Source organism: Mus musculus, chromosome 6 (genome assembly GCF_000001635.26).
Source record: "Mus musculus strain C57BL/6J chromosome 6, GRCm38.p6 C57BL/6J".
NCBI classification, from domain to species: Eukaryota; Metazoa; Chordata; class Mammalia; order Rodentia; family Muridae; genus Mus; species Mus musculus.
The window spans coordinates 76,487,717-76,498,065 of NC_000072.6; the positions used below are offsets into that span (position 1 = coordinate 76,487,717).

The following is a 10,349-nucleotide window of genomic DNA, read 5'->3' on the forward strand; positions in this document are numbered from 1 at the left end:
CAACCCAAATATGTCCAGGCAATGAAATCACAACTCAATTAATATGAATACATGCTGTGTGCCTAGATTGGGCAGATCTACTACTACACTACCATTTTCCACATCTATGAGACCCCTTAAAACTTGAGGTTTCTCTAGGCCATGTGCTTCTGCTCTGCTTTTCTTCTTCTTCCTCCTCCTCTGCATCCTTTCTCTCCCAAACCTCCTTCTTCTCCCTCCCCATCTTCTGCTCCACCTTCCCTTTATCTGCCAAATCATCACCTCTTCTTTATTTTACAAATTAAGGTGAGAAGCAGTTTACAGGAAATCAAGTGAGGGCTGACTCATTCTTCTTTCACAACCCCTCACAGGAAATGGAATTAACTTCAAATGTAATTAGCCCCAGGGCTATCCACAACTCTTAGCCTGACTCATATGGCTAGACAGCAATTGTGACTTCCCTATGGCTGGTTTTGAGTTTATTGACTTATCGATTTAGACTCTTCACATTTCTGTCAGCCCAATTCTGAAACCTTTTAGATCCTTTAACTTGCATTCATTTTGTGAAAAAAAAATGATATATTATACGATATGTTATATGTATATTTTATATAGACATAAATATATCATTTATATTTCATATATGTGTGTGTGTGTAAGTGTCAGGATCTTGAGGCAGAAAATCATACGCTGATTCTAACCCACACCTTCTACTGCAAGCTACATATATATATGTGTGTGTGTGTGTGTGTGTGTGTATACACATGGTACGTATATATGTATATACACACATATATGGTACATATATATACATATATATGTATATGCACACATATATGGCACATATATATACATATGTATGTATATATATATATGGTACATATATACACATATATGGTACATATATATATATATACACATATATATTTATACTTATACATATACATATACCTCCTGGGTTATTTGAGAGGTAGCATTAATAATTATATGGAATAAAAGAACCTGCATTCTCTTCTCCTAGGCCAGATTATCATGTAGGTGGACTTACTTAGCAAACTATCCCAACTGAAAGCACTGAACCTTGTGAAATTACTGTTATTCAATAAATACTGACAATGTGAAAAGACACAGCTAATGATCATCCCTGCTTGTGTCCCAGCATTCTCAGGACACATATAATGTCAGGCTCACACACACATGTGTATAAAATTTTTTATTCAACATGTTTGAATATAATCCTTTTCATAGCTTTTGTTGCCACCATACATAATTGACAGGAAAAAGAACAAAAATGCCACTGTGTGTGTGTGTGTGTGTGTGTAGTTCTCAAAATCAAGTTCTATCAAAATCAGTTGTTTCTTTCAAGTTAGCAACAATGGTTTGTTTCACATACTTGAGAATTACTTTACTCTCACAATTCTGGGATTACATCTCCATTGTTTGTATAAGGTAATATGTTACTTAACCACAATACAAGGCGCGCGCACGCGCACACACACACACACACACACACACACACACACACATGTAGGGGGCACTTGCAGATAAATGACTTCTATGTTTCCCTGGATAATTTCAACCTGACTTGTCCTTCAACAAATCCTTTATTATTCAAATACATGAAACAGATAATCAAGAGACTTCTCATACAACCAACTTCAGCTTTTGATGAAGATAATGAATTGATAAAACATCTAAGGATGAAGATGAGAAGTGGAGAATTTTACTCATCTGCCTACAATAAGTCTGTCTTCCTCAAGGTTCATCTACTGATATCAGCGTACTCCTAATGAGCAGGGTTTTTTTCTGAAGGACCCATTTTAGGGGACAGAGCATTGTCAGATCAATATCACAAACTGTTTTATTTTGTACAATCTTATTTTCCCTTTTGTTGTTTTCTACCAGCATGAGCCTCCAATAAATCTCTTACACTCCAAATCCATCCCAACATATGTTTCCTACAGTCCCACATTAAAAGATCGTAACTGCTCAATAACTGCTCAACAAGATCTCAGTACCTTATTCCTAGACCATTGGTTCTTACCAGATAATTACTTGAACATGCCATATCTTCTCAAAAACAAAACAAAACTAAACAAAACATACTCTTTGATGGGGGGGGTTGTTTTTTGTTTTTGTTTGTTTGTTGGTTTTGTTTTTTGTTTTCCAATACAGGGTTTCTCTGTAGCCCTGGCTGTCGGGGAACTCACTCTGTAGACCAGGCTGACCTCGAACTCAGAAATCTGCCTGTCTCTGCCTCCAGAGTGCTGGGATTAAAGGAGTGTGCCACCACTGCCCAGCCTGATTGTTTTTTAAATAGAATTTCCCAGGCCTTCTCTGTGGAATGAAAGGTAATTCCTTCACAGAGAATTTTATGAGAACTACAGGCCATATAAATAGGTATACCTATAAAATACAGCATCGAAAAACTACACATAAAAACAAAAAGCTAGTGAATATTTTTAGGGACACATGAGCATCATGTAAGGAAGTTATACAATCATTCTCTGCAAGCAAGGCACACCTTTTGTTGGTTTGAATCATTTATGAGCTGAACACTCCTCTGACAGTATCTTTTGTTTCTGTTTAATATGGAATTTGTTGGTAAAAAAACCAACCAACCAAACAAACAAACAAAAACCCTTTTCAGTGGCTCCTGGTTATATGCACAGAGAGAGAGACCTTTCTTTTCGTTAGCTTCTGCTTACCTTATACACACTGGCAGCCAAACTGCCCTATCCTTCATACCCTCCACGCTTCTCTTCACCAAATCTCTTGGGATTCCTCACCAGCCTCCTCATATTCTGAATTTCCTGATTTCCAAATTTTCAGCTTATATGGTTACTGATTTGTGCATTACAGTTCAAACTACCCTTCCTACCCTTCTACTAAACACCAATTACTTTGAAAAATCCAATGTAACCCTCCTTCCTCCTATGATTAACCCAGAATTTAAACATCAATCTGATATTTTCCAGGTTATTTTTTATTTATTTATTTTAAAAAAAAGAAGGCACTTCACCCCCACATTCATCTCCACAGATGTGTTATATTGCATTTCTTTTTTCCAATGTTTATTATTTCCCCTTTCCCCAGAGGCAGAAGTTCATGTACAAGATATTGGAGCCTATTAGCTTCTTAGCATCACAAAACAAATAAAATACTTTCTGTTTCTTCTATTAGTTTTTCTCTTCTGGTATTTTCCCAGTAGTTTCAGCTATGAAATGATTTTTCTTAACACAAACATCTCATGGAAAATTTAATGTTGTAACAGAGATATTATCACACATAAATGCACATATGTTACTGCTTTTTGCATTACTGTACTTGTAAGCAATTGGTATTTACTTATGAAAAGGCCAGAATATCAATATAAGATTTCCCAATGCCACAAATGAGTTCTAGACTTTTGTGTACATTTGGAACCTAAGAAAAAAATTTAAGCATGTTCAGATATTCAACTTCTATAAGAAATTCACAGCAAGATTACTTAAAACTAGCTCCCTTTTACTGAATATTGTATTCTATGATGGAACATTATGTGATTGATATTTGAAACTCAGTAAGAATAAGGTTACCCCATCCTCTTCTAAATACCAATTTTTAGGAAATGATTAAAGCAAGGAGAAAAAGCTAGACAATTGGGTAGAGGACGAAGAGGGAAGGAAAAAGGTGGAAGAGAGTGTGTGAGGAGGGAGAAGAAATAAAGAAGGAAAGGAAAGTTCTGGCTGTATATGTATAAAAAAAGGAGATAAATAAAAGTATTGATCTATTGACCACTATAGTTTATTTTCTGATGTTAATTTGAATATTATTTTTAACATACTAAACATTCTATTATATATCAATCCGATTCCCCTTCTGACAATGAAGTGTCAAGAAAAATGATCCCTCTACCAAGAATGGCCAGAATCTCTCTCTTTCTCTGTCTCTGACTCTGTCTCTCTGTCTCTCTCTTACACACACACACACACACACACACACACACACAAAATGGTTAGAATAAGAATGATGGAGCAGGGGAATTACACCACATCAAGAGCTAGAACAGAGAAGGGACAGGAGGTAATTCTTTAATTTTGGTTAATTGCCAAATGTAAAAGTATGATGGTGACTAAAATAATAAGGTGTTAGATTAATTTGTATAATTACAAGGGTTAATTAAACCAGTTAAACAGGGACCAATAAATGCAGTAAGTAGTACTGAAGGCAATGACAGAAGTGAGAAAGTCTGATTAGAGTGAACATGTTCTGGTACAATCTTGGTTCTATTAGATAAAGATGAGGACTCCCTTCTATATCCTTTCCATGAAACTGGAAAGATTCTGTAAGGCAAAGGACATAGTCAATAAGACAGATCAGCAACCTACTGATTGGGAAAAAATTTCATTAACCCTATATTCGATAGAAGGCTAATATTCAAAATATATAAAGAACTCAAGAAGCTAACCACCAAAGAACCAAACAACCCAATCAAAAAATGGGATATAGAACTGAACCAAGAATTCACAATGGAGGAATCTCAAATGGCTGAGAAGCACCTAAAGAAATGTTCAAAGTCCTTAGTGATCAGAAAAATGCAAATCAAAATGACCCTGAGATTCCACCTTACACCAATCAGAATGCCTAAGAGCAAAACCTCAGGTGACAACACATGTTGGCAAGGATGTGGAGAAAGAGGAACACTCCTCCATTGCTGGTGGAATTGCAAGCTGGTACAACCACTCTGGAGATCAATCTGGAGGTTCCTCAGAAAATTGGAAATAGATCTACCTGAAGACCCAGCAGTACTACTCTTGGGAATATACCTAAAAGATGTCCCACCATGCCACAGGGGCATGTGTTCCACTATGTTCATAGCAACCTTATATGTGATAGCCAGAAGCTGGAAAAAAACCAGGTGTCCCAGGACCGAAGAACAGATACAGAAAATGTGGTTTATTTACACAATGAAATACTACTCAGCTATTAAGAATGAGCACACCCTGAATTTGGTAACTTTTACAAGAGAAAGCATTTAATCAGGGTTTGCTTACAGTCTCTGAAGTTTATTCCTTTATCATCATAGCAGAAAGCACAGGACATTCAGGCAGTCGTGGTGCTGGAGAAGTTGCTGAGAGGTCTACATCTGGATCTGCAGACATCAGGAAGGTCAAGACACTGTGCCTAATGTGGATTTTTGTAGTCTCAAAGTCCACCCCCAGTGATTCACTTCCTTCTCAAAACAGTGCCACTTCCTGATGATTAGTATTCAAATATATGAGCCTCTAGTGGTCATTCTTAACTAAAACCACCCATTACAATCCTTGGTCTCCCTAAGTTTGTAACCATATTATAATGTGAAACAACAACAAACAAGCAAGCACAAAACAAAACAAAATAACATTCTGTTTAGCTTCAAAAGTCCTCATAGTCTATCTCAATCTCAACACTGTTTAAAAGTTAAAAGTCAAAGTTTGGAGCTGAGATGAAAGGATGGACCATGTAGAGACTGCCATATCCAGGGATCCACCCCATAATCAGCATCCAAACGCTGACACCATTGCATACACTAGCAAGATTTTATCGAAAGGACCCAGATGTAGCTGTCTCTTGTGAGACTATGCAGGGGCCTAGCAAACACAGAAGTGGATGCTCATAGTCAGCTAATGGATGGATCACAGGGCTCCCAATGGAGGAGCTAGAGAAAGTACCCAAGGAGCTAAAGGGATCTGCAACCCTATAGGTGGAACAACATTAAGAACTAACCAGTACCCCAGAGCTCTTGACTCTAGCTGCATATGTATCAAAAGATGGCCTAGTCGGCCATCACTGGAAAGAAAGGCCCATTGGACACGCAAACTTTATATGCCCCAGTACAGGGGAGCGCCAGGGCCAAAAAGGGGGAGTGGGTGGGTAGGGGAGTGGGGGTGGATGGGTATGGGGGACTTTTGGTATAGCATTGGAAATGTAAATGAGGTAAATACCTAATAAAAATGGGGGAAAAAAAGTTAAAAGTCCAAAGTTCAGAATTGCTTCTCAGACTCACAGCAATGTCTTAACTCTATGCCTTTGTAAAATAATAATCTTAAAAAAAGATCCCATACTTCCAACATACAACATACACAGAAAACACACTCACCATTTCAAAAGGAAGAAGGAGGGGCATGGTGAAGAAATCCTGGAGCAAAAAAAAAAAAAAAAAAAAAAAAAAAAAGGACAAAACTCAACAGGGCAATCGTAAGTTCTGCATCTCTCTGTCTGATGTCAAAGCGCTCTTCAGATCTCCAGCTCTCTTCAGCTTTGTTGACTAAAACACACTTCTCTGTTTGGGCTGGTTCCACTCCCTGTCAGCAGCTTTCTCTGGCAGGTATCTCACAGCTCTGACATCCACAACATCTTGGACTCTCCAATGAAATCCAGGCTTTACTTTCACAACTTCATGCAATTGCTCCCCTCTCTATGCAGGGACATACCTGATCCTTGCCTGGTGTCTGTGGATTTCCTTAGTCACAGAGGGACATTTCCTAACTTCGCTTTTGTAACTGTCCAGCGGCCAGGGATGAACTGGTTTATCTGAAAAGGAGGCTAGAAATGAAAAGGAGGGTGGATGAGAGAAGGATGAAGCCAAGACAGAAGTTCTGATCAAGGCTCAAAATTTAATTCTGCAGCTTCATCTTAGAAAGGGAAATCCACAAAACCCATCCTTTGTTTCAGCTGGATTATGTTGCAAAGCAAGTTCAGGCCGCAGTATTCTTCGAAATTCCTGTAGGAAATTGCAAGTGTAGCAAGGCATTGAAGCCCATTGTGGCAAGCACTAGAGGTCTGTTTAGCCTGCTCAAGGCTGGGGGAAGGGCACACCCTTTTTAGATAGCTTTCATACTAAAGCCAAAACCACGGTGACTGAAGATACCAAGTTTTGATGCTTGCCGGGGCTGGAATATGGCCCCCTATTTCTTTTTTTTCTTTCTTTCTTTTTTTTTCCATTTTTTATTAGGTATTTAGCTCATTTACATTTCCAATGCTATACCAAAAGTCTCCCATACCCACCCACCCCCACTCCCCTACCCACCCACTCCCCCTTTTTGGCCCTGGCGTTCCCCTGTACTGGGGCATATAAAGTTTGCGTGTCCAATGGCCCCCTATTTCTTATTATAGCTGCATTAGCTATCGCTGATGGTTTTCTTCACTGCTTAAGCATTTGTTTAATTCTTTTACAAGTTGAAAGCTTATCTGAGTGGGATCTTGCCCTGGGGTTACCACTCCTTTCATTCCATTTAGCATCAGGCTTTTAATTTTTTTTTTTTTAAATCTCTGTGGTTATTGGAAATTTGTCTTTTACATTATTTTTCCTTGTACTCCTTTTCACATCAAATTGTACATTTTGGCTCAAGAAGAAAGACCAAAGAAAGGATGCTGCAGTCCTACTTAGAAGGGGGATGAAATATTCAAGGGAAGTAGAAGGTGGGAGGGACGTGGCAGGAAGAGAAGAGGGGAAAAAGAGGGGAAGAATGAGGTATGGGAGGAGATGGAGGAGATGTAATCATAAAACAGATAGCAACATTCCTCCACCCACCTGCTTCCTGGGTTCAGGGAGTGTTTGTTCAAAAAAAAAAAAAAAAGTTACCCTGATCGGTTCTGGAACCTGCTATGCAAATGTGCTATTTTTTAGGGGCTCATAGAAACTGTCTTGAGAAATAACCACACAATTATCAGGTATTTTTCCTTGTGACTGACTTTCCACTTCCTCGTGACTCTTTTTTTTTTTTTTTTTTTTTTTTTTTTTTTTTTTTTTAGAGCTGTCAAGAGAACTTTATTCATAGAAACTGGGCAGTCCGACCGACTAAATGGAGCTATGACCCCTGAGGCCCAGCCCCTCGTTTGGACCCAAGTGAAAAGTGCGGAATGCCCTCTCCACTGCCGGAGAGAGCCCAGGAGGAATGCTATGTTCTATGCCATGTAGGGAATGAGTAGACATCTGGTTGTTCCTTTCGAGGCTCCCCATGGAGCTGGGGTGCCTGAAGGTGAATGGTCCCAAAGCCAGGTGTAGCTGCACCCCTGTACTCAGGGATAAACCCCTGACTCCAGGTCCTGGTCAAGTTGGGAGTCTTTAAAAGACAGTGACAGGCAGAAGGGCATCTGCGAGTTTCTACTCCCAGACCTACCAGGGCAGAGGCTCTGGCTGAACATAAAGGTTCAAGATCCAAACCAAGAAAAAACAAAAAAGAGAAAAAGAATCAAGATCACTCTAAGGCCCATGAGTTTCCAAAATCCTCAAACAACACTGATGTGGCGTGGCGTGGCCTGGGGGAAAGGACCAAAAACTCCAACAAAAGAGCCAGAAGCAGAGAAGGACAGCCCTAGAGGCAGGCATCTGGGTGGGCCCTGGCAGGCGCAGCACAAGAGCCCACCACAGAGTCTCAGGGCCCTTGCATAGTGACATACTCACCACCCTCAGCATCTCAGGGCCCCACACAGGATTTAGAGAAAGTGTTACTCTGTCCCACCCAGACTGGAGTCTTCCAGAGTATTCCAAGCTACACGTCCTGGATATATGGCTTGAGGCTTGGCAGAGTCGCCGCCTTCGGGGGAAAAGAAGACTCAGGCCAGAACCCAGAGGCAAAGTGTTGATGCTGTCCCGGTGTGTGGAGCGCAGAGGATGAGCAGGCAGGGAGGGAGTCCTCAGAGGTAGACATTGAGGGTTTGCAGGATGCTGCGGCGGCAGAGCGGGCAGTTGCAATGGTAAACAGGGTGGCGCATGAGGATCTCAGTGCAAGCCTGGCACAGGCACAGGTGCCGACAGGGCAGAAGCAGCACCGTTTTGCTCTGGTCCTGGCAGATAACACACTTCTTCCGCTCTTCTTGCTCCTTCAACAGCTTCCATGGGTCCTGCCCAGCGGCAGGCTCGTCCTCGTTGAGTTGCTCTCGGCCTCTAGCTGGTGCAGCTCTGATGACCTCCTCTTCTGCTTCAGGAGGAGTGTCCTGTGGCTGGATCCTGGCTGAGAACACCCTCCTGGGGCCACCTTGGGGGGCTCCTGGTGCTCTTCCCCGATTTGGCCAGCTGGCCAGTTGTAGGCTGCGGCTCCAGACTCTGCGCCAAGCCTCCAGACGTAGTGGAAGGCGAGTCAGCCGTACGATATCCTCCCAAAGCCGGTGGTAAGATGGGCGGGCATGAAGCTGACTGAGAGCTTGGGTGGCCAGCCTCAGGGTTTGTTCTGGGTGCAACACAATCAAAATCACTGCCAGCACGCAAGCCAGCAACACCAATCCAGTGAGATGGAAAACCACACAGCTGGCCAGCAGGCGGGCGGCTGAGGCCAACAGCTCCAGTGCTAGCTGGCAGGGGGTCCACAGGAGAATGGCCATAGCCACTGCACTGCTGGAGATGTGAGCGAGGAAAGCAGCCACCACGTCTGTCATCCTCCAAAGAGGCCCGGTTACAGCATCCCACAGGGCCAGCACCAGGGAGAAGAAGTTCTGAGTGCCGATGAGGCAGATGTTGACTAGACTGTTGATCACATAGGCCACCAGGCTCATGGCAATAGCACATATGTCACAGGCCTGGCGCAGCAAAGCATGGCCATTGGAGACCATGTTCAGGATGCCCCGATTCAGGAATTCCCGGCTCCTCAGAGCTCCGTGGGAGGCCAAGTGCCCCAGTAGCTTTAAGCTCTCCAAGCCAGAGTAGCAGCTATAGAGGAGCGTCCCCAAGGCCTGTAGTCCCCCGAAGGTAAATCGGACCACAGCTTCAACTAAGGCCAGCAAAGAAAGCAGGAATCCTCGACCCAAGTGCAGAAGACTGGTCAGTACCGTGTGTGGCAGATTGTAGATGAAGGCCAAAAGCCAGGCCAGGGTAGCCAGGAGGGAGGACATGAGCAGGAAGTTGAGATCCAACATCAAGGTCAGCAAGTCCAGCACCAGGCCCACCCCATTCACCACCAGGTAGACAGCCTCCATGATAGGGCTGCGAAGTTCAGGACAAAAGGAAGGCTGGCTCCTCAGGGAAGGCGGTGTCAAGGTTGCCACTATTGTGGAGAGATCGGAGTGAATTTGGAAGGGATGCGAACGTCTAACCAAGGAAGAAGCAAGGGCTACAGAAGTGGGCTTCAGGGAAGACTTTTACAGAAGGGAACGCCGTCCCGGCTTGGAAGGCGGAATGTTCGGGAGCGAAGAGGTGAAACATCTCTAAAGTGACAGCGAGCCTGGACCGGAGGAAGCACCTCAGCGTTAGGAGCCTGGAGCGGTAAACAGGACAGGGCCACGGGTCAGACCGGGAGGAGACCCGCAAGGATGGGAGTCGGGAAGGGCCGGGTCGGGCCGGGTGGGGGCGGCGCAGGCTGGGCGCGGGCTCGTCCCGCTCGCGGCGAGTGACACCCAAAGGGAGAGCGGGA

The 10,349-nt window shown here is 43.0% G+C and overlaps 1 pseudogene; it reads right to left on the bottom strand.

Moving 5' to 3' along the window:
- Gm9008 (predicted pseudogene 9008) lies at positions 7,729-10,017 on the bottom strand (annotated as a pseudogene).